This window comes from Cheilinus undulatus, linkage group 10 (assembly GCF_018320785.1).
Source record: "Cheilinus undulatus linkage group 10, ASM1832078v1, whole genome shotgun sequence".
Taxonomy (NCBI): Eukaryota; Metazoa; Chordata; class Actinopteri; order Labriformes; family Labridae; genus Cheilinus; species Cheilinus undulatus.
The window spans coordinates 50,547,743-50,573,934 of NC_054874.1; the positions used below are offsets into that span (position 1 = coordinate 50,547,743).

Consider the following 26,192-nt stretch of genomic DNA (forward strand, 5'->3'; position numbering starts at 1 on the left):
TGCCGCTTTAAACCTATTTGTGCCACCGCTGGGACTTTTTGGGTAAATGTTTTCCTGTTGTAATGCATTAGTGCCACTTTTGACCCATTTTTGCCTCATTTCTGCCACTTTAAATCCGTTTTAGCCATCTTTAAACAACCCTGACTTTTCAGTCGTGTGTTTTCGTGTCACTCCCTCTCAGTCAGAGGGTACAGATATCATGCCATATGTTTCCTTGTTTTACCAGACAGAGGAAAGAAAGCAGATGTCTCTTCTCCTGACATAAATCACACCTGTTCTTATCCCAGGTGAGATTTCTTTAGCATATCCGCTCTTTGTGCTGTATGAATGAATTCTGCTGTGATTTGACTCTCTGGTTGAACAAACGGTGTCCCGTCGTGTTGCTGAACTACTGTCTCAGCTCAGATTGTTGTTTTGTCACGTTGTGTCCTCACCCGGTCTGATCAGTCACAGCCAGAGAGAGCTGCACACTCCGTCTAATCTGTTGTGTCAACTCAGCGGAGAAAACGGCAACTTTGTGAGCGGAAAAAAAGTCAGAAAAGGCAAATCAAAGCGTTGCATTTGGCAGTCACAGTGAGAAGTGGTCAAAAGTTTGTGTTTTCACTGTGAGTCACGAGTTTGTCCGTCTGGTGTGGACGGCTGTAAAAGAGCAGAACAGGGATTGGATGAATGAACAATATGTACACTCTCACATTCATCTGTGTCCATAGAAAGAGGAGAGAACAGACTGTTCCTGCTGCTGTTTTCAGGATAATTGAGGTCGTGGGGATACACCTTTTGAACGCTAAAGATGTGCCTCCTCATATTGATTAAATCAGCACAAGACAGCCATAGAAACAGCGATTTTACGTCAGTTTCCAAGGATTGGAAACAAAATATAGGATTGGGAGGCACTGATTTTTCTCATTTTATTTCTTTTATTGTTGTTTTCTTTCAGTCTGTGCAGAAATCGATAAAATATTAATGAACATGCTGTTATTATCCTGAGTCCCTAATTATTAATGGGCGATCATTCCTCTTTATTGACATTCCAGACAGCATTCCTATAAAACATACGTCTTTACAGTCTGACCTCTATCTATTCATTATTTTTCATCCTACGAATGTTTAGTAGTCACAGCACAGGAAGGATTCTCAGGTACATGAGGGCCTGCACAAGTTAACAGGACCCCTGATAAACCTAGAATGGACCCTGATAAACCCAGAATGGACCCTGATAAACCCAGAATGGACCCTGATAAACCCAGAGAATGGACCCTGATAAACCCAGAATGGACCCTGATAAACCCAGAGAATGGACCCTGATAAACCCAGAATGGACCCCTAAAAAACCCAGAGAATGGACCCTGATAAACCCAGAGAATGGACCCTGATAAACCCAGAATGGACCCCTAAAAAACTCAGAGAATGGACCCTGATAAACTCAGAGAATGGACCCTGATAAACCCAGAGAATGGACCCTGATAAACCCAGAATGGACCCCTAAAAAACCCAGAGAATGGCCCCTGATAAACCTAGAATGGGCCCCTGATAAACCCAGAGAATGGACCCTGATAAACTCAGAATGGACCCCTAAAAAACCCAGAGAATGGACCCTGATAAACCCAGAGAACGGGCCCTGATAAACTCAGAGAATGGACCCTGATAAACCCAGAGAATGGCCCCTGATAAACCCAGAATGGACCCCTAAAAAACCCAGAGAATGGACCCTGATAAACCCAGAATGGACCCCTAAAAAACCCAGAGAATGGACCCTGATAAACCCAGAATGGACCCCTAAAAAACCCAGAGAATGGACCCTGATAAACCCAGAGAATGGACCCTGATAAACCCAGAGAATGGACCCTGATAAACCCAGAGAATGGCCCCTGATAAACCCAGAATGGACCCCTAAAAAACCCAGAGAATGGACCCTGATAAACCCAGAGAATGGACCCTGATAAACCCAGAATGGACCCCTAAAAAACCCAGAGAATGGCCCCTGATAAACCTAGAATGGGCCCCTGATAAACCCAGAGAATGGACCCTGATAAACTCAGAATGGACCCCTAAAAAACCCAGAGAATGGCCCCTGATAAACCCAGAATGGACCCCTAAAAAACCCAGAGAATGGACCCTGATAAACTCAGAGAATGGACCCTGATAAACCCAGAGAATGGACCCTGATAAACCCAGAGAATGGACCCTTATAAACCCAGAATGGCCCCTGATAAACCCAGAGAATGGGCCCTGATAAACCCAGAGAATGGCCCCTGATAAACCCAGAGAATGGCCCCTGATAAACCCAGAGAATGGACCTGAAAACCCAGAGAATGGACCCATAATGGCCCCTGATAAACCCAGAGAATGGGCCCGAATAATATAGGAGGTGAGAAGTGTCTCGTTCATCCTGAAATAAACTGAGATTCACAGAAACAGGCGTATGTGCAGTGTCATAAATCTGAGGAGGGAAATATTTCAGCTCAGAGTTTCATGCTGTGTTGTGCTCGCAGCGGTACAGCTCATAGGACAAGGACTGAAGAAGAAAAAAAAACCCTGACCGGCTCAGAGCTGGGCGTGCGAGCTACACTCGACACTGCAGGAGAGAAAGAGAGAGGGAGGGAGCCGATGTGCTGAGTCAGAAGAGACAGAAAGCAGCGGACATCCTCTGACTGACAGCTGAGATGCGGCGCTCTGTGAGTGTGTATGTGTGGAGCAAAATCCCACAGATCCTCAGAAAGCAGCAGGGGTTCAGCACCAGCTGTCCACTCCACATTCGGCCGTCCTAACAGGGGCCACTGGGGTCTTTGCTCAGGATTTTATGACCCCTATACAAGGTTTAGAGCTTATATTTGTCCAAATCCTGAAATGGGTTACAGTTTGGGATCTGTTTGTGCATCCAAAGGTGCTTCAGGTCACTTTAACCGAAAAATATGGGAAGATTTCTTTGACCAACACCATCCTCTATCCTACTACTTCCTGTCTGGATGTTTTGGGTCTGTTGCCTCTAATGCAATTCCATCTCTAGGAGATGATTATTGTGCAACCTGTGTTGTCTCATCTCTTGTTCCCCTGCATGGCATTTAAACAGAAAAATAATATGATGTTATCTTTTGAAATGGTTTCCGGCCACAGTCAGGTGCTGGTGAGAGCTTGCTGATAAAATAATGACTAATGTTAACCCAGCAGTCCACCAGGAGCTGTCTTCTCTTCAGACCGTTTTTCTCAACAATGCACAAAAACAGAGCCGTTGAAAATGACCCATGGTATATCACACAATTCAGTGCTTAGCTACAAACATAGCGCTATAATCAGGAGCCACAAATCCCACCAGACTTACAATTTCAGTCCCAGTCTATAGAAATATTCAGCCCTTTAGATATCGTACCCTTTAAGGAGTTAAAAAATCAACCATGGTCAATAAAATTTAGCTTCTTTTGACCAGAAAATCAGTAAACTCTCTTTAATGTCAAAGTAAAAACAGATTTTTCCAAAGTAATATCAATTAAATAAAAGTATAAGGTAAAATAAGTGACTGCATGAATATTCCCCCATTTCTGTTTCTGTCTCCATCCTCTAGACATTTCAATAACCTTTACTCTGACTTTCTTGGCGTGTTCTTTTGTCTCCATGGTGCAATGGTAGCCAGGATTACTGTTGAACCAGTGACTGGACCTTCCACACTCAGGTGTCTTTCCACTACAAACACTGAGACACATTCCCTGCACTCAGCTGATCTCCATTTCTCTAACTGTGAGACTATCAGCACCGACTGTCTGGACCTCTGTTAGATGAGCTCAGTCACTCTAAAGAGGGTGAATATTTAGTCACTTATTTTACTTTACATATTTTTAGTCAATTGACATTACTTTCTACAAATCTGTTTTCACTTCGACATTAAAACATTTTTGGATTTTTTTTTTGTTTGTTAATTTTTTGGGTCAAAAAAGCCAAATTATCTTGGCCATGAGTGATGATTAAACTTCCAAGGTAGAGTTCTTTGATAGACACCGTTTGCAGCCCTGAAATGTCCTTTTTTACTGTTAAAGTCAGAGTTGGTGAAAACAAACTACAACTGCATGACGAACAAAAGGCCAAAGGAACTTTAGTCAGACTTCCACGTTACAAACTTCTGAAACATCAGCTCAGTGTTGCGTGCACACCCCCCCTCACTTCCCCTCTGACCCCGTCTGTCTGCCGCCTGCAGACCTCTGACCTCCACCGCAGACAGGAATCCGTCACCGCCGCCGAACCGGAGCGCGACCTTCCACCCTGTCACCTTCCAGCACCTCATTAGAGCATGTGTCAGAGTCGGCGTGCGGCTGAGTTAGCTTCAGATCACACGATATCACTAGAAAACAATAGAGGAGGTCAAAGGAGGGGCCCGTCTGTGCCGTAAATGCCTCGGGAAGCCATCAGTGCTGCGTTAATACCTCATTAAGGGCAAATAATGAAGACTTTTCATCACTGCTGACCATTTTCCCATCATGCATTTAATCTTGAAGCTGTTATATTTTCTTCCTGACAACCATTAGTGTCATTCTGTAATGAAAATTTACTTTAGCTGACTAGAAACTTCCTAAAACTCCATATATCTCATTTAATTTTCCTAATTACACATGCATATATACGTCTTCTTTGCTGTGAGTTTATTGAGTTTGGCTGATTAACATTAAATGAAGACACAGACAGAGAGACAATAGCAGATAGAGATAAACTACACACATTCAGCCCACAATAATTAGTCTAATTAATTCATTTGTGGGGTTCAAGTTTCAATTTCATCAGTTTAAATTAGATAATTAAGAAGCGGCATTCAGGGGGATGTCACACTAGCACACAGTCAGTATTTAGACACCCCCCCTTCCTTGTTTACCTGCCAGGGTTAATTAATGCTGCTTGTTTGGGGAACACACTAATCATTAAGCCCCGCCCACCTCCTTCAAAGGCTTCTCATGAGCTATTGGACGGCTGTGAGATTGACAAGTTGTCATCCCGCCCACATGTTGAGTCTAAAACAGTGACTGAAAACAAGCAAACGCGAGTGACAACATCAGAGGAGTGAGAGACGCTAATGCTAGTGAGGTTTCTATTGGATTCCACTAGCATTTCTGCTAACGGGGGATTCAGGACATTCGGCAGGGTTTTTATCACTTTATGAGAGAAAGAATCTAACTTTTGTCACTGGATGGACTTTAAATGATAAAAGATGATCATGCTTTTAGATATGAATAACTGGAGTGAATATTTACACCAGTTTGAAGGAAACAGTTCCAGGAACAAAGAAGAAGCCACACGGTTAGATGTCATCTCCAGAAACAGCCTCCTTGGTGTTACGCTTTTATTTCCTACCTCAGAACTCTTTGTTTGAAGGATGTGAAGAGACGAGGTAACACAGGGACATGTTTATTCACGTCTGCTCTTGTAGAAAAGCTGAAAATGTGACTGAGCACCAGAGAAAGTTCCTGGGTTTATGTTTGTGTTGATGGAGTCACCTGGGACTCAGATACCAGAGCAACAAACAGGGGGAGATTCATAACTGGGTTAAAGCAGGATTATGTAACCACTTTTCCTTAAAATAACAACTTTGGAATTATTTTAATGACACAGACCTGCCAAAAGACGAGAATAGAGCATCTATTAGTCAGTATGAGCCTGGAGAATGGAGGAAATTAACCAGACAATGTGGGGAATGTGCCAAAACAGGAGAGGGTATGGATCCATTACTCCTCTCTTTTATTTAGTGGGCTCTAATTACCTGATAATTTTATGGTAATAAGCGGTGATTATCCAATACTTTCTCAATAAAAATGTATAATTACCTAGTATTAAGTTGGCTTTTTACTGAGTAATTACTCAGAAATATGGTATAGAAACACTTAGAAATAACAGATTCCTTGTAATATTGAGGCGATTCTCAGGTTATTACCTGGTATTTGACCCTTATCCTTTATCCTGTGGACAGTGGAAGACAAAAGAGGAGGGAAAGTAAATATGGGATAATGGGGCAGAAAAGTGGCAAAAACTGTTCACACAGCAGCAGAATTGGGTTTAAAGTGGACAAATGGGGACAAAATAGGGAGAAAATAGGCAAAAGTTGGTTTAAAAAGGCAAAAAATCATTTAACCCCAGCCTCCTAACCCTAATCCTAACTCTCACTGGGATTCTCTGAGAAGTCAGAATTTATTTCCACATCACATCCAACCACTAAAACTCATTTTTCTGTTAAGGAATTCAAGTAAATAAATATTTGACATCTTAATCAAGAAATAATGTCTTTCACTATTTTTCTGTTTTTGTTAAACAGTTAATTTGAAAATTCATGGATAACAACAATAATGATATTTTTGCATTAGAAATGTCGTTTGTTTAAAGAGCTTCTACATACTGATGTTTTAGCCATTACAGAAACATTAAAATGATTCTGGTAATTACCAGTGCTGTTAATTCAGGGCAGCTGTGGCAGAAACCTTACACTGGGTGGTGGTCTAATCCGTGTGTCAAGCTCCGTATCTATACATATATATCTATGATGGATAGCCTCACTGAGGACAGTCTCCGTCTCTCCTCTCCTCCATAAATCCCAGATCAGTGGAGGGCTGCAGTGATGGTTCTCCTTCTACAACTTCATCCCATCTCCTCCAGGATCTCTGGAGCTCAGAGGGACCACCAGGTTCTCGGTCTCCTCTCTGATCCTTCTCCCCTCATAGCTCGGTTTGGCTGGGAGACCAGATCTCAGGAGAGTTCTGGTTGTGCCAAACTTCTTCTATTTGAGAATCATAGAGCCCACGGTGCTCTTGGTAACCTTCACTGCAGTTTTTTTATTTGTCAAATTTTTGCCCAATTTTCCCTCAAAACATGTTCCTCTAAAACGTCCCATCTCACACAAACCTCTAACTTGTCCTGCATTACAAAAATGTTAAACATATAGTCAAATTTAACGCCCTCTCTTCATCTATTAGCCATCCCAGGGAGAGCTTCCAGAATATTCTGTATATTTTCAGTCCCACTGGGTCTGTTTCCCTCTGGACCTATAAGCCAAATATTCTGGTTCCAGTCTGAGACGGTGGCTGGTTTATGTGAAATCTGCTTTTACCTGCAGCACGTGTTAACACATGACTACATGATTTTAATCAAAATGGGACAGTTTGGGCTTGAGATGGGACTAAAGATGTGAGGAACAAAGATGGAGACATTTCCTTCAAAAGGCACATCACAGACTTTGTACATGTTTTTTTCTGGCCACTGAAAATGGTTTTGCAACCCACTTTTGGGTCCTGACCCCCCAATTGAGAGCCAAGGGTCCAGACAATAGAAGTCTGGGTCAAAAGAGGCTGTGAAAAGACTTGAAAGTGACAGAAAAACTTTCTTCTGGATGGCTCAGTGTGACTTTTCTCTCCCATCTAATCAAAAGTCTGAGCTCCAGCCTGTCAGACAGAGCTGGATGTTCTGCTCAAAGGAACTGCAGCAGACCTGCAGCTGCTACTGCTGTGAAACATCCTCTTCTATCTGACCCCTGAGGGTCAGCACCAAAACCCTCCACCAAAATCTCCATTCCTTTTTTCCCACAATCCTCTGGGAGGAGAAAGCAGTGGGACAGAGAGATGAAAGAGAGCAGAGACGAGCTGCTGGCTTCACCGCCTCATTACAGAGTATGACAGGTAAACTTGGCTTGTTACCCAGCATGCTGCAGGGGTCAGTGAGGTCACAGGTTGTGGGTGGTCACTTCCTGTCCATTAGCAGAAGCTGGATAAAAAAGCCCTCATCAATCATACAGCACCTGGTCTCTGCAGGCCAAGGTAACTAGGAGATAACCAGGACCACATGTATGAGAGCAGCAGCACGAGCTCGACCTTTGACCCCGCAGAGGAAGATTTCACTTTTATCATTAGAACTTGAGCTCCGTGTTTGTCAAACTAATTTTTTGGTCCTAAATCTGCAGCGCTGGTGTCGACCTTATTAAGCAGATGGAGTCGGATGCAGGAGCAGTTTCTTTGTCAATGTCATTATAAACCGCAGGAATCAGTTTCATCCAGTGATCCGCGGCCGGCTGCTGACTCAGACACATTTTAGAGACATTTTAGTGCATCGGTGCTCTCCTATAGGGGAGAATATGGAGACCAGAAATTGGGAAAGGGGCACAGAGGAGGCATCTGAGAGAAAGAGCTGGGTTACTGCATCCCTGGATTACTGCTCCATTTACTTGCATGTTTAATCTCTGTACTTTGGAAATAAATGCATTTTATTAGAAGGAATTTACTTAAAGAAATCAGTCTCAACTTTGAAAAACAGGCCTGTAAAAACATCCTTTTGTTCTGAGTCATGCATGTTCAGGTCATCATCCTTCACCTACTGTTGGTGCTTCAACTCACTTTGACTCTTCTACATTTCTGACTGGCAGCAGTGGGATAAATCTGCTACGACGCTAGTTTGCAACATGAGAATATGTGATGAACTGCAATGTATTCTAGCACCAACGCACATGCTTTAAAGCCTTAATTTGTCCCTGCAGACCTGCAGATTTTAACCTTGCAGAGCAGATGGATTGGCCAAATTCTCTGTCATCAGGTGGATCAATCTCACAAAGCTACAAGCTGATCATCTTGTTCTTAGTCAGAGAACGACGGGACAAATGAGAGTCATCTGAGGCGATAGAGGTGGTCGCTACAGTAGACTGCAAAACAGGAAACAATGGCGGTCGGTGGAGAGATTAGCATGAAAGCTGCTATCTCAGTTTGATCCAAACTGAACATTTATTTATTTAAAAAAACACTGAAAGAGTTTTGCAGGAGTAAGGATGATTTCTGTGCTTGGACCAACCATCAGCTCAGTCCCTCCCAGCTGTAGTTACTGATAGTATGAATGCATGTGTGATCAGTAGCATTGGTGCTAGCATCCTGGCTAACAGCTCCCTCATTCTGGAGAATTAGAACTGGGTTCTGATTTTAACATTTTTCATATGTGCGTCTTAGTGACTCCTTTTTGCCACTTTTCAAACCTGTTTTTCCCTCTTTTAACCCATTGCTGCTACTTTAAACCAACTTTGGCCACTTTTTAATCCTGTTTCAACACATTTTCTGTCCATGTTTTCCACTTTTAAAGCATTTTGGCCTGTTTTAACCAATAGTTTTCCATTTTTAAATCCTCTTTCTTCACATATTCTGCCCATGTAACCACTTTCTGACTATGTTTGCATCTGTAAACCCTTTTTCACCATTGTGTATGCCTTTTACCATTTTAATGCCTATATTTCAACTCTAAATCTGGCAGATGAAAGTCTGGGCTTCAGTGTGCAAACAAAATAAAAAAACATGAGACTGATTTTCTTTTTAAACATGTGAAAATCTGGACGAAAAAATGAAAATGAAGAACGACAAAACCAAAGAAACTGAACCTCGACTCTGCTCACTTTTCCTTAAAAACACCTCTAGAATAACTTTTTAAAATTGTGTAAGCTCTTATTCTGCTGCTCTAAAGCATCTTGCTTCTTCTAGCACACCTGCGCTGCTGTCCCAGCTAATATTAAGCTTTAAACCTTAACTTCTTAAAATGATACTGTCTGGTTTTTTTGTTACACAGGTTAAGTGGCATTAAAGTTCTTTGCAGACTTGGAGTCGTCTCCAGCAGCCATGACGGCCTCCAAGGTCACGTTATGATGTATTCATTCTCCTGGGTCGTCTGATTAACCCTAAGATAATCCAGCACATGTCATCTGCACTTCTCTGCCAATGAAGGAAACATGGCCTTTATGGCGGAAATGCAGCAATCATGGATGGGAAACTATCGATCTATAAGCAGCAGAGTGATCACTTATCAGTGTCAGCATCACCCTCACTCACAGAGCTCTTCTGAGCATGCTCAGTGTCCCTACAGCCCGGTGGCTCGATTGACAGCATCAAAGGTTCAATTAGATCCATGTTAGACACACAAACACACGCCGGCTCTGACCCGTCGCTCCGTGAGTGTGTGTGGAGGAGAAACAAGATAATCAATCAACAACAGCAACAACACACACCGTCACAAACACATCCATTAGTCTGTCGCCGCCGCCTTATCCCTTCATCTAAACACACACGGTCTCATCATGGATAACTGTCCCGGGACGATCAATATTCAGATTCCCCCCGAGGCGAGCTAACATGTGCCACTCATCCAGTCTGGGTCTCATTTAGAGAGCCTGTGATGGATGTGAGCTCAGTAACCCAGAAACTCGGGTCCAGAGAGCTTGTCCTGGTTTACCAGTTAACCCAGTTGTTTCATCCTGATCAGAGATCAATAAGAGCAGCAGGTCTCACCTTTACACCAGGTGTACTCTCCTCAGTAGTACTAAAATCATTAACATAATTCCTGAGGACTATTTCTGCCTTTTGCGCTGGATTTTAGAGCAGTAGGTCAACATTTGGATGCAATGTCAGTGTTTCTATGGTCACTGTGTCAGATCAGGTGATCACATTATTCTCTACTAGTGACTACATGGAGGTACCTGGCCAATCATCATGATGTTGGAAGGGAGGGGCGGGGCTAGCTGACATGAAAGAAAGAAGACTGTAAACAAGCATGCTTACTTCACTACACTGCATCTATTCATCCTTTACAATCACAGATGTGCATGAAGCGACTCCTGGGCTTCTGAACTTCGTCTGCTATTCTTTACCGTCATGATAATCCCTCAACGACACCATAAAGGCAGAGATGTCGTCCTCAGAGCTCCACAAATGCTCCCACTGTCTTATAGCACCAACTTCACCTTTACCATTTAGTTTGTTTACATCTGTGACCTCTGAGCACACTGTGCTCTCATTGGCTGCTGTCTCTGATGTCATCTTGTTGAAAGCAGAGAGAAAAGTCAAACATGCTAAAATGTCAGGAGGTCGCTGGGCGTCCCAAGATGTGGCCTTGTTTGTTGCTCATAATGGCATCGAATACGGGATAAACAAGGTTCAACGTTCAAGGTTCACTTTATTATCCCAGTGAAGGGCAATTTGTTTCGCAGCCAGCAGTCAAGGCATACATTCAGATCAATCATAAAAAGCAGCATTGACAACACAATAAACAGAAGCACGAGAGACTGTGTGCAATACAATGATAAAACACAACAGAAACCAAGAAATAACACAGGCTTTGGCTAACTATTTAGACAGCTGATGGCAGCAGGGACAACAGAGCTTTTTAGCCTTTTTGTCCTGCATGCTACGGTGGATTTTCAGATCCAATAAGTCCAGACACCCTACATCTGCAGGGTTAGTCTCCAGTCATAGTTAGAATGTACCACAGGAAGGTTCAGACAGTCAGCCTAGTCCAGCATAAAGACTGGGAACAGGCAGAAACTGTCTCTGGTACCAACCACCTACCATCTACATGTTAAGCCAAATTACTACCACAATTAATTCAATTTAATGTGAAATCCATTCAGATTAAACTAGGACAGAAACAGGTTAACTTGAAAAACACTGATTCTTTTCTTTCATTTTTTTTCTGAGGTCCAAAGCTGTTAACGGATTAGAAGTGTTTTAGTCAAAGTCAAAGTCATCTTTATTGTCAATGTCAACCATATGTACCAGACATACAGAGGAATTCAAAAAGACGTTTCTCTCTGGCCCACAATGCAAAAAGTATAAACATACGTCTAAAGAAACATAGAACTACAAAATATATCCAATATATGTGCATGTCAGTGTGCTCACAGTGTTCATGTGTGCAACCAGGTGCTAGTGGGTGCAAACTACAGGAGGTAGTTTGGATAAAGTTATTAGAGCTGGTTATTATTCAGTCTTAAAAACAAAAGAACAAACAAAAAAAAAAAAAAAAGAAAAACAGGTAAAATAAGAGAAAATGATCTGGATTTTTATTCTATGGGTTAATTTTGCAGCCTGCTTTAATGTTTTCACTCTTGCTTTATCTCTTTGGTATCTGTCTAACTTTTACTGATCTCTTTCATTCTAAAGATCTTTTTTATACTAAAAGAGGAAAATCAGCAGAATCTAAAACAAAAAACAACAAGTTTTCAAACTACAATTGAAGGTTCTGTGCAGAAAAGCATCATGGGAAATGTAGGTCAAATACATAGAGTTAGAGCTGTTCACATTATTTTTTTAGTTTGTAGTTATTTTACCTTTATTTATTCATTTTGTTTAGAATTATTGTTTAGAGCACAGGTATCAAACTGAAGGCCCGGGGGCCAAATCCGGCCCATGAAACAGTTAAATCTGGCCCACAGGATGATCCGATATTTCTGTTCTAACTGTCCCATCAGTCTGAGGTCTGCAGATTTACTCAAGTATAAAGATGTGAACTTATACTGATGATTTAAAATTTCCTTGTTAAATCACAAAATCTGAAAAAAGTCAGGAGTAAAAATATTTAGATAAGAAGTCAGGAATGTGGGAAAAGAAATTCATTTGTGTTTTAATTTCACATTTTCAATTGTATCTCACATTTAGGACTCAAACTCAAGATTTTGACTTTTAATTTCATAATTTGAACATTTTAACTCATAATTTTGACTTCTCATACGATATTTTTAGCTTTAAGATTCATAATTCTAATTTTTAAGTCACATTTTGACAGTTTTAACCAAGAATTTTGTATTTTATCTTATATTTTCAACTCCAAACTTTTCATAATCCCATAGTTTGACCTTTTAGACTTACAATTTAAAATTTTGAATCATATTTTGACTTTTAATTTCATGATTACAAATTTAATTTCATATTTCTACCTTTTAAACTCTGACTTCTTTCTAATATATTTGTCATTAAAAAAAACATTTTGAATTTCAGTTTCATGTTTTGTTCTTTTTGAACTAATAAGTGTACTTTTCTCAGATTGTGATTCTTTGGTGAAAAAGCATCAAAGAAAGCAAACTCTCTGCATCAACATTTTTGATCCACTCTCCCTGTCAGAGCTTGGTTTGAGTTTTGTGTTTGTTCATGGATAAGAGCGAACTGCTAACCTTCATGGTTGAAAAGTGAAGCCTGTGCATTTGCTCTAAAAGCTGCAGCTGTTCTGGCTGTGATTCTTGGTTGTCCGTTTTTGGTTCAGGAAGGATTCAGCTCTGCATAATTAGAGGTGTGGCTGATATGACTGTCAGCCGGTGTCTCTGCTCTGCCTCTTTGTTTCTAGGTTGATCTAAAGTTAGAGACAGCCTTTTCAGCACGGTGGCCGCCGTGGCTCGGCTTTAAAAGCCGGCTTCACTATAGGCTTTAATGCCTGATGTCATCTGGGCTTCATCCAAGACGTTCTCCAGTAGCAGCAGAGAAAACGCGGCCTTTAGCCGTTAACGTGTTGAACTTTCATCATCGTTTCTGTGTCTGTGACCTTAAAGGACTTTGTGGGAGAGTGACGTCTGCCCTACTATAAACACCATCTGTCAGACAACACACACACCAGCATGAAAACACACACTCAGACGCACACATGCTGCCCTACTTCCTGTCATTCTGACACCATCAAGCAGGACGACTGAGTTACACCTGAGCTCTGCTTGTGTCACTTCTGGATGAAAACATGAAAACGAGCTTCAAGTCGAATTAATGTGCAGAAATAAACACGATGGAGAGACAGCAGCCCCGTCTGCTCGTCTGCTGTGGCACTGCGATGGTTAAAATCACTGTGGATGCCCAGCAGATGACAGTGCCACATGCTTTTATTGTGAAACTTGACGTTGTATTTTGAAAGAGCAGTACAGAAACAGAATCAGCTCTTTTCTGATTGCATCTTAAAACTGTCTGGAAGGATTTCTCACAACACGGCCTCCACGTCCTCAACACTTGTTGCTACTTCTCTGCACAAAATCCCACAAATTCTAAGTCATGTCTTGTAAAAATAAACTACCAGAATGTTCTGCAGGATTAGCGTCTCACAGCCCGAGGAAAGATGCTCTCAGCGCTCACACTCTCTCTTCTCCCTGCAGGCTAACGCATTAGCATTGTAAATGTAAGTGGCCACCCAGCAGAGCTGAACTCCTCAGACAAACACGAGCTGCTACCGCTGCTGCTGACGCACAAACCGCCAAAGAAACAATAACAACAACAGCAAGGTGGCGCCGGGGGGGGGCAGGAGGTACACACGGAGGACAGACGAGGCCCCCCGCTAACGCCCAGAGGACTCCTTATGTGCACCAATCGATGGAGACGTTTGCTCAAAGTGCTGCAGAGTTTACCCCGAGTCTGACTGATCAATGGCTGCGTTTGCTGAAGAGGTTCAATATTCATGTGGCAGACAGAGCCGTGGTTATTAGACCGAAATGGTAATGAGACGAGGAGGAAAACAGTTAACAAAGACAGAATAAACATCTATTTTTTAACTCTTCTGCCTCAGGACCAGCAGCAACAAGTAAACACTTTCCATCACATAAAAACAGTTAGTCCTTCCTGAATAATTAGCATAAATGCTGTTTTTCTCCTACATTCCTCCTCTCACCAAAGACAGATGTTCAGATTGACGTGCATCTCTGATTTAAAATGAAGAATAAAAATCTCAGCTGCTGTTTTACAGCATGTTTGGAAAATCCTTCAGTCTCCAGGATCCTAAAACTCACTGAATGGACATCCAGACCCTTCTCATCAGCCCATAAACTCACACATTACATTCTGTGGCTTATCACAGCAGTAAAACAGCCAACAAATTCTTCCAGGACATCAAAATTAATGCCCTTAGATTTTCACTCTATTAATTCATTATGTTCACATCATATTTTTGTCTGAAACCCCATTTTCATAGAGGAAAATGTGGAAGGTTTTATTTTGCGGTACAGCTAAAAGGTCTACATCCAGCAGCGTGCAAACACTTTTAAACGAGGTAACCTTCAGGTCTGAACCGAGACTTTACCAGCCATTTTTAGGTTTATAAGTTTATGAATGCATGCAGAACCTGGAGTATCACCTGCAAGTTTGCAGATAAACTATTTTGGCATCTTGAGTCAGTAGTTACACAAGAGCAAATTTCTTAAGCATGCAAATTGCTATTTTTGTGTTTTTTTTTATTTTGTCGTATGGCAAAAATTCCAGCATCTTACTGCACAAGACGCAAGCAAAAGTAGAGACCAGAATCCTCTTTATTATGCTAAATCCCTTCTGCCAGTGATGCATTTCCCCCCTCCACTCTGTTCCCATTTTCCTCTTGATGACAAGGAGAAAGGAACAAGGAAAGAGGGAGATGACAAGGCACCCGTAGTACCAAACAGGAAAATTTCCTTGACTTTCTTTTGCTTTTCCTGCTCAGCAGAGCTTGTTTTACAAAGTGGAGATGGTTGTGCATTAATGCCATCCATCCAGGGCGGTGAGCATGCAGTGATGCTCAATGCAGCACAACATCTAATGTTTGCATTCAGTTAAGACACTGTGTGTTTCATGCTCGGTGGATTTTTTTGCAAGCAATTATGCCTTGTCAATTTTTATTAAGTCCTTATCAAAAGTAGATTTTTTTTCAACTCTAAAATATGTTCTAAATATTTTCAAATAAATACATTCAATAAATTCAAATCTTATAAGCAGCAGGATAACCTCATAAATCTCTTTCATTCAGTAAATACATGTCAAACTGTTGGACCTATATTACCCACAATGCAGCTCAAACAAAGACCCATGCAGTTAGACGTTCAGACTCAGAAAACTGTCATTTTCCTGAAGGGCAAACAAGGTGTTTCAGTTTACCTCAGACCACATAAATTCACTGACAAGCCCTAAAACTCTCCTGTTAATCTCAGTAGGGCAGGTGTCCCTATCAGAAGCTCCTTAAAGCCCTGGGTGAATGCTTGGTGCAGATCTTCCCTCACTCTCTCTACATGTTTCCTGTAAATAAAGGCAACAAAACCCAAAAATAATAATCCAAAAACACATCAGAAGGCAATTCCAGGTAGACTCCCTCAGGTTGCTCACTGTGAAGGGCCCTGGAAGTGGAAACATCTCAATCCCTGCAGCCCCACCGCACCACCGAGTGTCTGAAATCACAGCCTGTCCTCTATAGCAGTGGTTCTCAACCTTGGGGTCGGGACCCCCATGGGGGTAGCGAGACACTGAGAGGGGGTCACCAGCTGCCTTTAAAAAAACTAAGAATATTTTTTAAATTACACTGTTGCCACTTTTCACCAGTTTTACCAAATGTTAACCCTTTTTCATCACTTTTTACCACTAATTTTAGCACATTTTTTGCCACTTAAAACCCATTTTTTGTCCATTTTAAACCCTTTCTATCACTTTTTCTGCCTTTCTTTGCCACTTCTAAACCAATTCTTGCCATTTTCTGCATATTGTTGCCTCTGTTGAGCCATTATTGTATCTATCAACCACTGTTACATCCCTTTTTTGCACATTTTAACCACAGTTAACCCATGTTTGCCAGTTTGTCAATTTTTCATCCCAGTCCACATAATTTCCACCTATTTTTTTGTACTTTAAAGCCATTTCAGCCACTTTCTAATTCCCTTTTAGCAAACTTTTGTGCTCATTTTTGCCACTTTTAACCTATTTATCTTCTTTAAAAATCCAATTTCACCACCTTTTACACCATTTTTGCCATTATTAACCAATTTTTGACCCTTTTTCACTGTTTTTTAACAAACAGTTATTTCATCTAAAGAAGGCTAAATGGCTACATAAAGATATATGTTTCTTTGATAAGAGTGGTTATTATTCAGGTCAAATATCAAGCATGGTTTTCACAGCTTAACTTCACAGTGGACCAGGATTTTGCTGACCTCCATGGCCCCCAGTTTGGCTGGGTCCCAGAGAGCTCTCCCCTTTATCCTCACTTATGGACGGCCTTGTCTCCACACAACTATTCTAGAATGATCCTGACTGTGTTCAACCGCCTTCAGGCACAGTGGGGGTCCCCAGTCTCTGGTACCTTTATTATGGGGGTCATGGGCTGAAACGGTTGAGAAGCCCTGGTCTGTAGGGTGCACTATGAAGAAGACTGATGATGATATGACAACTTCAAATCACACGTCTTTAATCCACACCTACATTAATTTTCAAACATTTCCACCTTAAGCCGACACTGACTCAGATCACCTGAGGCCATAAATCAGACCTAAATCAGCTCCTCTAGGCTCTAAACTACTTCCTTCACATGTGCAGTAGTTCTCTTTAACACCTGGAAGCTCTCTTTGATGCACAACAGCAGCTCAGACTCCCTTTATTCTCAGCTCGGACGCTCTGATTGGCTCCTTGTTTTCTCCAGCAGCAACCCAGACGTCAATCTTTCATCACAGACAAAAGCCAGAGGAGCGGTGGGGAGTCCGGCCGCAGTTTGTTTCAGCACTTTGATAACACTTTTATACATTTTAAAGTGCGTGTTCATCTGAAATATGCATGACTGCCAGCTAGAGATCAAAACAGACACAAACCAGCAGAGGTTTTTCCTCACATTCCTCCTTTTCATTCTACAGGCTCTCATGCAGAAAAGAAAAACTCAACCTCACACCTCAGTGACAGCCTGGAGGTCGGAGGTCACAGACAAAAGAGGGGCCGACATTCCTGAGTGAGGATGATGACGGAGGAGAGGAAGAACAGGGGGTGCGTTCGTGTGTCGCTGTGAAACCAGAGCTCATTTAAAGTTAATCAGGCACGCTGCTAACTGCTAACTTATTTAAATCTGCTGTTCTTCTTCTTCCTCGTCTGGCTTCCTCTCCTCGCTGAGAGCAGACGGATGGATGTGACGCCCCGCTGCGATCCGAACACAGAAAACAGTGATGGACTGGAGCATCAGAACTTTACTTTCCAACAAAACCCTCATCTGAAAAACAACACAGAGGAACCACAGGAAAAGCTTTTTAAACTAGAGACGGTCTAAAAGGTGAAACCATCACAGACAAACCAGTGGTGTTATTATTTACCCGTTGACTATACTGGAAAATACTGATCATCAGCTGCAGCTTAAATGGAGCAGTTTTTTTTTTTTTTTGCAGCAGAGACGTCGTGCTCTACACACCACGCAAATATTCAAGTGTCTGTTTGTTTTTTATATGTTTGTCTTCATCAATTAAAAAAAGATCACACCCTCCAGTACAACAGGTTATGGAGTTTGCAATATGAGTCAAAATAATAAATAATAGATTTATTTTTCAAAATCATTCAGCCTGATATGCATCCTCATTTCTAAAAAGGGCAGAGCTTTCTGCTAAACTGACAGCCCATGGAGGTCATACCTTTGTTTGGTAATATCAACGATGTAGACGAGCACAGTGGACCAAACTATTAGGGAAGTGAAGTAAGACTTCATAGCTAGGCCATGATGAGCACAAATGTCAGAAAGTAGAAGAAACTGAGACAACTTCAATGGAAAATAATCAAATAATTCTGAAAACAGGAAACAAAAGGGGGAAAAGCTGCAAAAAAGTGGCCAAAGTGGGTTAAAGGTGGCAAAACAATCAGCAAAAGTAGGTAAAAAACTGAAATTTGGGATAAAAATGGGGGAAAAAGGGCAAAAATGTGTGAAACATGACAATGATAAGAAAAGGCAAACGGGTTAGAAGCAGCAAAAAATGGTGAAAAGGGAAAGAGTGATGGGAAGAGAAGCTGCTAAAAGGGGTTGAAGGGGGGAAAGTGAGGGAAATAAAGTGGTTAAAATTTGTTTAGAGTGGCAGAAAAGGGTGAGAAGTGGTAAAAATTGGTCAAAAGCAGCAAACTGAAGCAGCAACAATATATGGAACAGTAAAGAATGGTTAAAAGTGGCAGAAAGTGACAGAAAATCTGGTGATATTGTTTAAAAAGTAGCACAAATGAATAATATGAGGATCAGAACCCCTCTAACTTTGGCACACATTTCATCTCCAAACTGAGGTAACTTAGCCAGGACGCTAGCACTGACGCTAACGATGAAGCATGCATATGCTGACATTGTCAATAAATTTAACTGGGAAGGGTCCATTCTCTGGGTCTATCAGGGTCCATTCTCTGGGTCTATCAGGGTCCATTCTCTGGGTCTATCAGGGTCCATTCTCTGGGTCTATCAGGGTCCATTCTCTGGGTCTATCAGGGTCCATTCTCTGGGTCTATCAGGGTCCATTCTCTGGGTCTATCAGGGTCCATTCTCTGGGTCTATCAGGGTCCATTCTCTGGGTCTATCAGGGTCCATTCTCTGGGTTTTACTGATGCAGAACTACCCTAAAATAAATTTGAATATCTCCTCCCTTAGACGTGACCTAAAGCTGAATTTAAGCAATTTTTCAATTTCAGCTCTTTGAGGTCAAATCAAAGTCTGTGTCAAAGGTCAAACCAGGTGATCTTTTCCTCTAACCTGCCTGTCAGAAAGGTCAAAGGTCAAGCAGCAGCTCAGGTGCAAATCAAGTGTTAAACATCTTCAGTGGATGCAGCAGCACGTCAGCCGGCAAATGATTACTGAATGTAATGAGTCGATTACACTTGGTACAACTCACCTCTAATGTCAATACACACTTTCCTCACAAATACACACTTTCTAACACACACACCGAGTCGCTCAGAGACCCACACACTCGGCCGAGCAGCAGCAGAGGCAGTTAAGTGTTTCTCTGAGGCGTTTAGGGACTTTCTGCCTCTTCCAGCTGTCAGAACCAAAACTGAATGATGGACGATGATTGGCTGTGGCTGCCAAGTGAGGACGCACACACTCACACGGCTACACACAAGCAAATACACACACAAACACTAATAAACACCAGCCGACACTCGCACAAGCTTTCCTGGAGCTGCTGGTGATATATTCAGCGCTGCGCTCACTAAAGGCAGCTCATCTGCCTCAAGACATTTACACCTCATTTTGCCAATTTAGTGTGGCATCCCTCCTCCAACACACACACTCACAAACATATACACACTCTGAGAGCAAAGTAAATCTAGTTAATTCCAGCCTCAGTGTACTTCTGCTGCACTAAAACCCACTCAGCAGTTCTCTAAGGCAGCACTCATACCAATGCTAATCGCAGCGCTAAACACACAAAAAGAGGAGCACACACACACTCATTCAACTCTCTGTGTGATTCCCTTCAGTGTGAAGCAACAGGACAGTCAGTTATGTTAACATTTTACCAGCAGAGAGCAGAATTAATCCTCCTTATCTGAAATATACCCACTCCTCTGCTAACTAGCCTCATCCTGCTAGTAGGCCAGTTAACATGCTAATGAACGCTCTGCTTAATACATTAGTGAGATTTAAACACTTAGAATGGGCTACTGTAATGTAATGTGAGCAGAAAGACCAGATAACTTACTAAATAACCCATATTAAAGCTAATAAAAGCCCTGACTCGCTAGCCACACTGCTTAGAAAACACAATCAGTGCAACAGTGCAGGCCCCCAGGCTATGCTAGCAAGCCAGCAAAGCTAAACTCCTTCTTTAACCATGAAAAGAATGCTGAAAAGCTGTTAAAATGCTACATGATAAAGGCAGCTAACTACTAAGGCATGCCTGTCAAAACAAACCAACTAGCATGCTATAAAATGCTAAGTAGCGTGCTAACAAGCCATATCAAGAACTTCAGTGGTTCACTGCCCAAGCTCCTAGCTTAAAAGCTAGCCAGCATGCTAACCAACTCAACTGCAAAGTCACCATCACTAATTGGCTGAAACTATTAGCTAGCTAGTTCACTTACAAAGCGAAACATCTGCAAACATATTCAGAGTTGTAACTATGTCAGAGCAGTTCTTACCATACTACCTAATCAGCTCACCTTGCTATATAGCATGCTAACTGCTACATGCCAACTAACAGCTCAACTGCAAACTAGCTAACCTCCTAAGAAGCTAACCATTAGCTAGCTAGTGCCATTATGAGCTAACTCATCTGGTGACTTATTCAGCCTACCAGTTTGAAGGGGGACGTCTAAGGGTGCACCACTTCTGCCTCCAAGGATCTTCTGAAGAGGAACTACTGAGCATGTGCAACTTACAACAAAGGTCAGTGGAAGGATGTGGGCGTGGCTCTGAGCATGACAAGGAACGTGCTTCAGCAGGTAGAATTTTTTTTTAATATATTTATTTTTGTTTTTTTCTTGCCTTTATTAGAGAGAGGACGGTGGATAGAGTCAGAAACAGGGAGGAGACATGCAGGAGGTGGTGCCATGGGCTGGATTCGAACCCAGGTCGTCTGCGTACGTGGTGCGTGCCTTAACCACTCGACTACCGGCACGCCCAGCAGGTGGAATGTCTTAACCTGATTTACAGCACATTACATCAGGGCGACCATATTTTCAACACACAAAATAGGGACACTTAAATCACAACCCCACATATATGAGCTCATGGTGTTTGATTGTTTTTGTCTGCACCGCCATAGAAAGAGCCTCAGCAGATGAAGTAGCATCATCCAGGATCAGTTCAAACTTAATTGGGGCACGCAGGTGGTCAAGTGGTTCAAGGCATGCACCGTGTAAGTGGGCGGCCCGGGCTCGAATCCAGCCTGTGGCCCTCCACCACATGTCTCTCCCCACTCTTGTCCCTGTTTCCGAGTGTATCCACTGTCCTCCTCTATCTAATAAAGATACAAAAAGGCCCAAAAATAAATCTTAAAATAAAAAAAAGTTGTGACGAATTAACAGCAGTAAACAAACTAAAGGGACGTGTTGGAGAGTTTGGTGTCCTTCTGGGACACATTCTAAATCTAATCAGCCTTTTTTTATCATTACTATCACTGCTGTTATTATTAATTGTTTAAGTGGACCTAAAATACACTGTGAGAATTATAATTTCAATAAAATGTAAAAACATGGATGGATGGACTTCACTTTTAAAAAGTCTGTTTTAAATAGGGCTAGGCAATAATCGAAAATGAGATTAAATCGCAATATGGCCTGCTGCAATTTTCAAATCGCAAAAGGTGCAATATTTAATTTGACCTGAAATTTGTGTAAAACCAGTTTTAAACCTTTTTGCAGCAGCAGCAGCAGCAGAGATGTTATGAATGACAAATTGAATCATTCAGGTACCTTTTTTTTAGAATAATCTACATAAAATCCTACTGTCTGGTACTTTTTCTAATTAAATACAAGACTGACAAAAAACCTTAAAGGCAATCATTTATATCTGATTCGCAATACAAGTCAGAATTAGACACTTTCAAAGAATTGTTAAACTCTTGTTTAGGAATAAAAGAAAGTTAAGGAATAATCGCATATCTACGGAGCCCGGGAGATGACATGAATGTGTTTATTTTTTTAATATGCATGCACATTTTATTATCTCGTGCATATGTTTTATTCGTATCTCCTGCACGCAGTTTTGCATGTGTGAGATACTAAATTGCACGTGCGTATTAAAAAAATAAACACGTTCATGTCACCTCCCGGGCTCCATAAATGTCAAATCGCAACTGCAATATTGGGGAAAACATCACAATTAGTTTTTTTTCCCAAATCGTTCAGCCCTAGTTTTAAACATGGAATAATCTTTCTCCAGCATGCATAGCTATAAGTGGAGTAGAAGTGGTTCTTTGCTAAGATGCCCTCCTGCATCTGTTTAGGTCAGATGTCTCAGCGTTTGCCTTGCTTTGGTCTTCACAGAGCGACTTCGCCTGTGTGCTCATTAATAAGACTGTGTGTTGAGATAATGTTATAATCAGAACTAATAGCTAATTAGGAGGATTTTGTGCATCTAAAATGATTTAAAATCAACATAACAAGCATCCATGGATCAAAATCTTTGACTTCAGAAGATTTATTCATGCAATAATTGTCTCAAATCTCAAACTTTACTGGTATAAAATAAAACAACAGCATCTTTACAGTAAAGGAGGTGAACCAGCTCAGTGTCTGGCTGTGTTCCAGTGGCGCTGCTGTTTGATCAGCAGAGGAGTGAACACAAACCGTCTGTGGTGATTCCAGGCAGACAAATGAACGCAGTGTGAGGATCAGCAGTCGGTCCACGCCGCAGATCAGTCAGACCAAACTACCCAGCAGCCCCTGCAGCGGCACACTGACTCTCCACGTGTTTATTTATCAGTTTGTGGAGATCGCTCCATTGGCTGCTCGGCCACCCGTGACATCACATCACAAGCCGACGGGCTCGCGGACGAACGGACGCTGCGATGGAGGACACCGGAGCGGGGAGGTTTGTGGACTTCATCTCATGACCCGAGGCGGTATGCAAAAGGAAATGCAAACACTGATGCAAGACGAGGTGAGTGGGTGTCAGCGTGTTTACCTCCCTGCCTGAACACGTCTCTGCTCCCAAAAGAAAGGACCGAAGCTCCGCCCTACCCCCGTTACTGTGACAACCCTGACAGGCCGCCATGACGGACAGCTTAAGTGGAGCTTCCAGCTCGGCCTCCAGGTGTGTCATCAGTCCATTCACCCCCCTCTGTTGTCACCTATTGTGTCTCCACTATTCCTCCCTCTCTGCTTTCAGAGGAAGGCCAAACAAACACACACTCTTTCACCGCTCCACACACACTTCACACACCAGACTCTTCCAGCTCCCAAATCTCATCAAGGAACTATCAAACCAGCAGTTGTAGATTAAAAATGGAGCAGGACTCGGCAGCTGCTCGGCCTCTTTTCTCCTCTCTCGTCAGTGTAAAAGCAGATCCATGTCAGATTTTGGTGTTCTGAGGTGAATTAAAGGTCCAGTCCCAAAAGTTTTCTGTATTCTTAACTCCACAGGCTCTAGGAATTATTAAAGCAGAAGTACATATCAAGTGTTTAGGCATTAAAACGGTAAGTATTCCTGCCAGAAACCTCTGGTAGTTTGTTCCAACAGTTTAATATCCCCAACCAGAGCATTTATTACCACTATTACCCTGGGAAACACCTATGCACATGATGAAGGTGGGCAAAAATCCAGAGGATGCTGCTGTTATTAGAAAAACACTGACAGTTGGTGGTCTATCCACAGCGACTAACATCTGGGACAGCTGTTCCTAAGGATCTTGTCCAAGGGTCCACACTGGACACTCATGCTCTGACTGGGATTTGAACCCCCAACCTCCTGTACCACAGTCAGCAATGAAAACCACTGAGGTATCCAGCCGCCGCCGTCATGTGTCCACAGCCGCTAGTGAAGGTACCACATCTGTCCAGGAGCTGTGCCTGCTGATGAAGTCACACATTGTGATTGGCTGTGATGACGTAGCACATTTTTATTGGCTGGAAACTCCCACTGTCTGATAGCGAACCCGTTAGCATTCTACGACACTAGCATTGAAATCCAACTTCAGTGTGGTAACGTTATTTATACCTAGACCTTCTGTTTATCCTGAACTACCTGCTGTAAACCCTCTGTGTGTTTGGCGATGATGCTGACGGTGTGGGAAACATAATTTTGAATGTTTGCTTTTGCTTTTTAACAAATAGACGAGCTTTGCTGACTACGGCAACTCCATGTGGACAAACCACAATGCAGCTGAGTTGATTGATGGTTTGATATTGTAATCATTCATTTTAAGATAAATATTCTTGTTTTTTTACTTAAAGTGAGTGATTTTTTTTTGGTAAAGTATTTATTACTTTTTATTGTAAATTGTGTTTTTTTCTTGAACGATTCTTCTTTTGTAGGTAAAAATAATAGTTTAACTATTTAATAGTTGAAAGATATTTGTAATGGAAAATATATAGGTTTATAAAGTCAAAAAATATATTTTAATGTGTAATTTTTTTGCTTTTCAAAAATGATTTGTTTCTCTCGCACTTATCAAACTATTGTTTAAGACATCAATCACAGATCATCGCTCTGATAAACAGCTAAAGCAAACAGCGAGTCATGACCATTTCAGACAGGAAATGTCGCAGAATTAAAATATTTAATTCAAAATCACGTTTCTCACACCGTCAGCATCATTGCCAAACACACAGAGGGTTTAAAGCAGGTAATTCAGGATAAACAGAAGGTCTAGGTATAAATAACATTACGACACTGAAGTTAGCTTTCAATGTTAGCATCGTAGAATGCTAATGGGTTCGCTATCAGACAGTGTGAGTTTCCGACTAATAAAAATGCACTACGTCATCACAGCCAATCACAATGTGCGACGTCATCAGCAGGAGCAGCCCCCGAACAGATCCGGTACCTACACCGGCCGTTTTCCTCTGGAAAAACTCATTTTCAATACAAAGCAGATGCAGAGTCATCAGAGTCCTGAGCGCTGAAACCTACGGCCAAACGCTCAAAGATATGAGAGAGTCTGAATTTCAGGTCATCAAAACGATGTAAAAATACTAAACTATGATATAAGGAGGTGACATTTTGACTTTTCTCGTTACTATGGCTAACAGTCTCATGATTTCCACTTTTTTGTCCTGAGAGTTTTATATCGGAATAATGATTTTTTTTTAATCTCATAATTATGAATATCTCATAATTTCCACTTTGAATGACATAATTATGGCCTAGTTCTTTTTTCATAGTTATGACTTTTCATCTCAAAATTACGACTATCTCATAACGTTTTCATTATTATGACCTTTAACTTTTTAAAATAAAATAAATAAATAAATACATGAATGAATAAATAAATAATTTCACTCATCATCCACCTTTTATCTTAAACTTATTTCTGATTTTGACTCTTGATATCATAATTATGACTGTCTCATAATTTTCCTGACTTTCTGTCACATAGTTTAAACTTTCAATATCATGAAGACATTTTATCTTATTCAATGTTTTTTTTACCTCATAATTTTAATTTTTAACTAATTCAAGTCTGATAATTATGACTTCTATTTCATAATCTTGACTTTTATCTCATAATATTTCATTTTCATCTCATATTCATGACTTTTATCAAAGTTTTGACTCATAATTGTAACTTTTTGTGTTCATGGGTTAGTGTTTGTCCAACTCTTGAAGAGTCAGCTGATCTAAGCTCTGCCCTCTGGAATTTTAAATTATAAGTGTTTTAAATGTATTTGGATGTTGTCTTTGATAAAGTGATCTAGTTGGGATTCTTTTTATCATGTTTTAAGTGTTTTTTTTTTTTTTTTCTGTTGCGTTAGATGCTTTCTCACCATGCATGAAGTTATCACTGAGTCAGAGTCACCGTTGAACTGAAGGACTTTATAAAAGAGTGTTACCTTTGACCTTGTTAAGAGACGCTACACCTTGTCACAGGTGGTCATTATGAGGTGGCTCAGTCAGATGAGTATAGGTGTGTGTGAATAAAAGATGCAGATAAATTTTAACACGTGATGCATTTCTCTTTAATGAAGGTCAGTCTGCAGACACAGAGTGAGAAGCTTTCACTGGTCAATAATGACCACTGGTTAATAATGTTTACTGGTTAATAATGATCACTGGTTAAT

The 26,192-nt window shown here is 41.4% G+C and overlaps 1 protein-coding gene across 5 annotated transcripts in view; it reads right to left on the reverse strand.

Annotated features, from left to right (window-relative positions):
* Nucleotides 1-26,192, reverse strand: part of LOC121516554 (protocadherin-1-like) — a 424,991-nt gene that overhangs the window by 313,426 nt on the left and 85,373 nt on the right. The window lies entirely within an intron of this gene.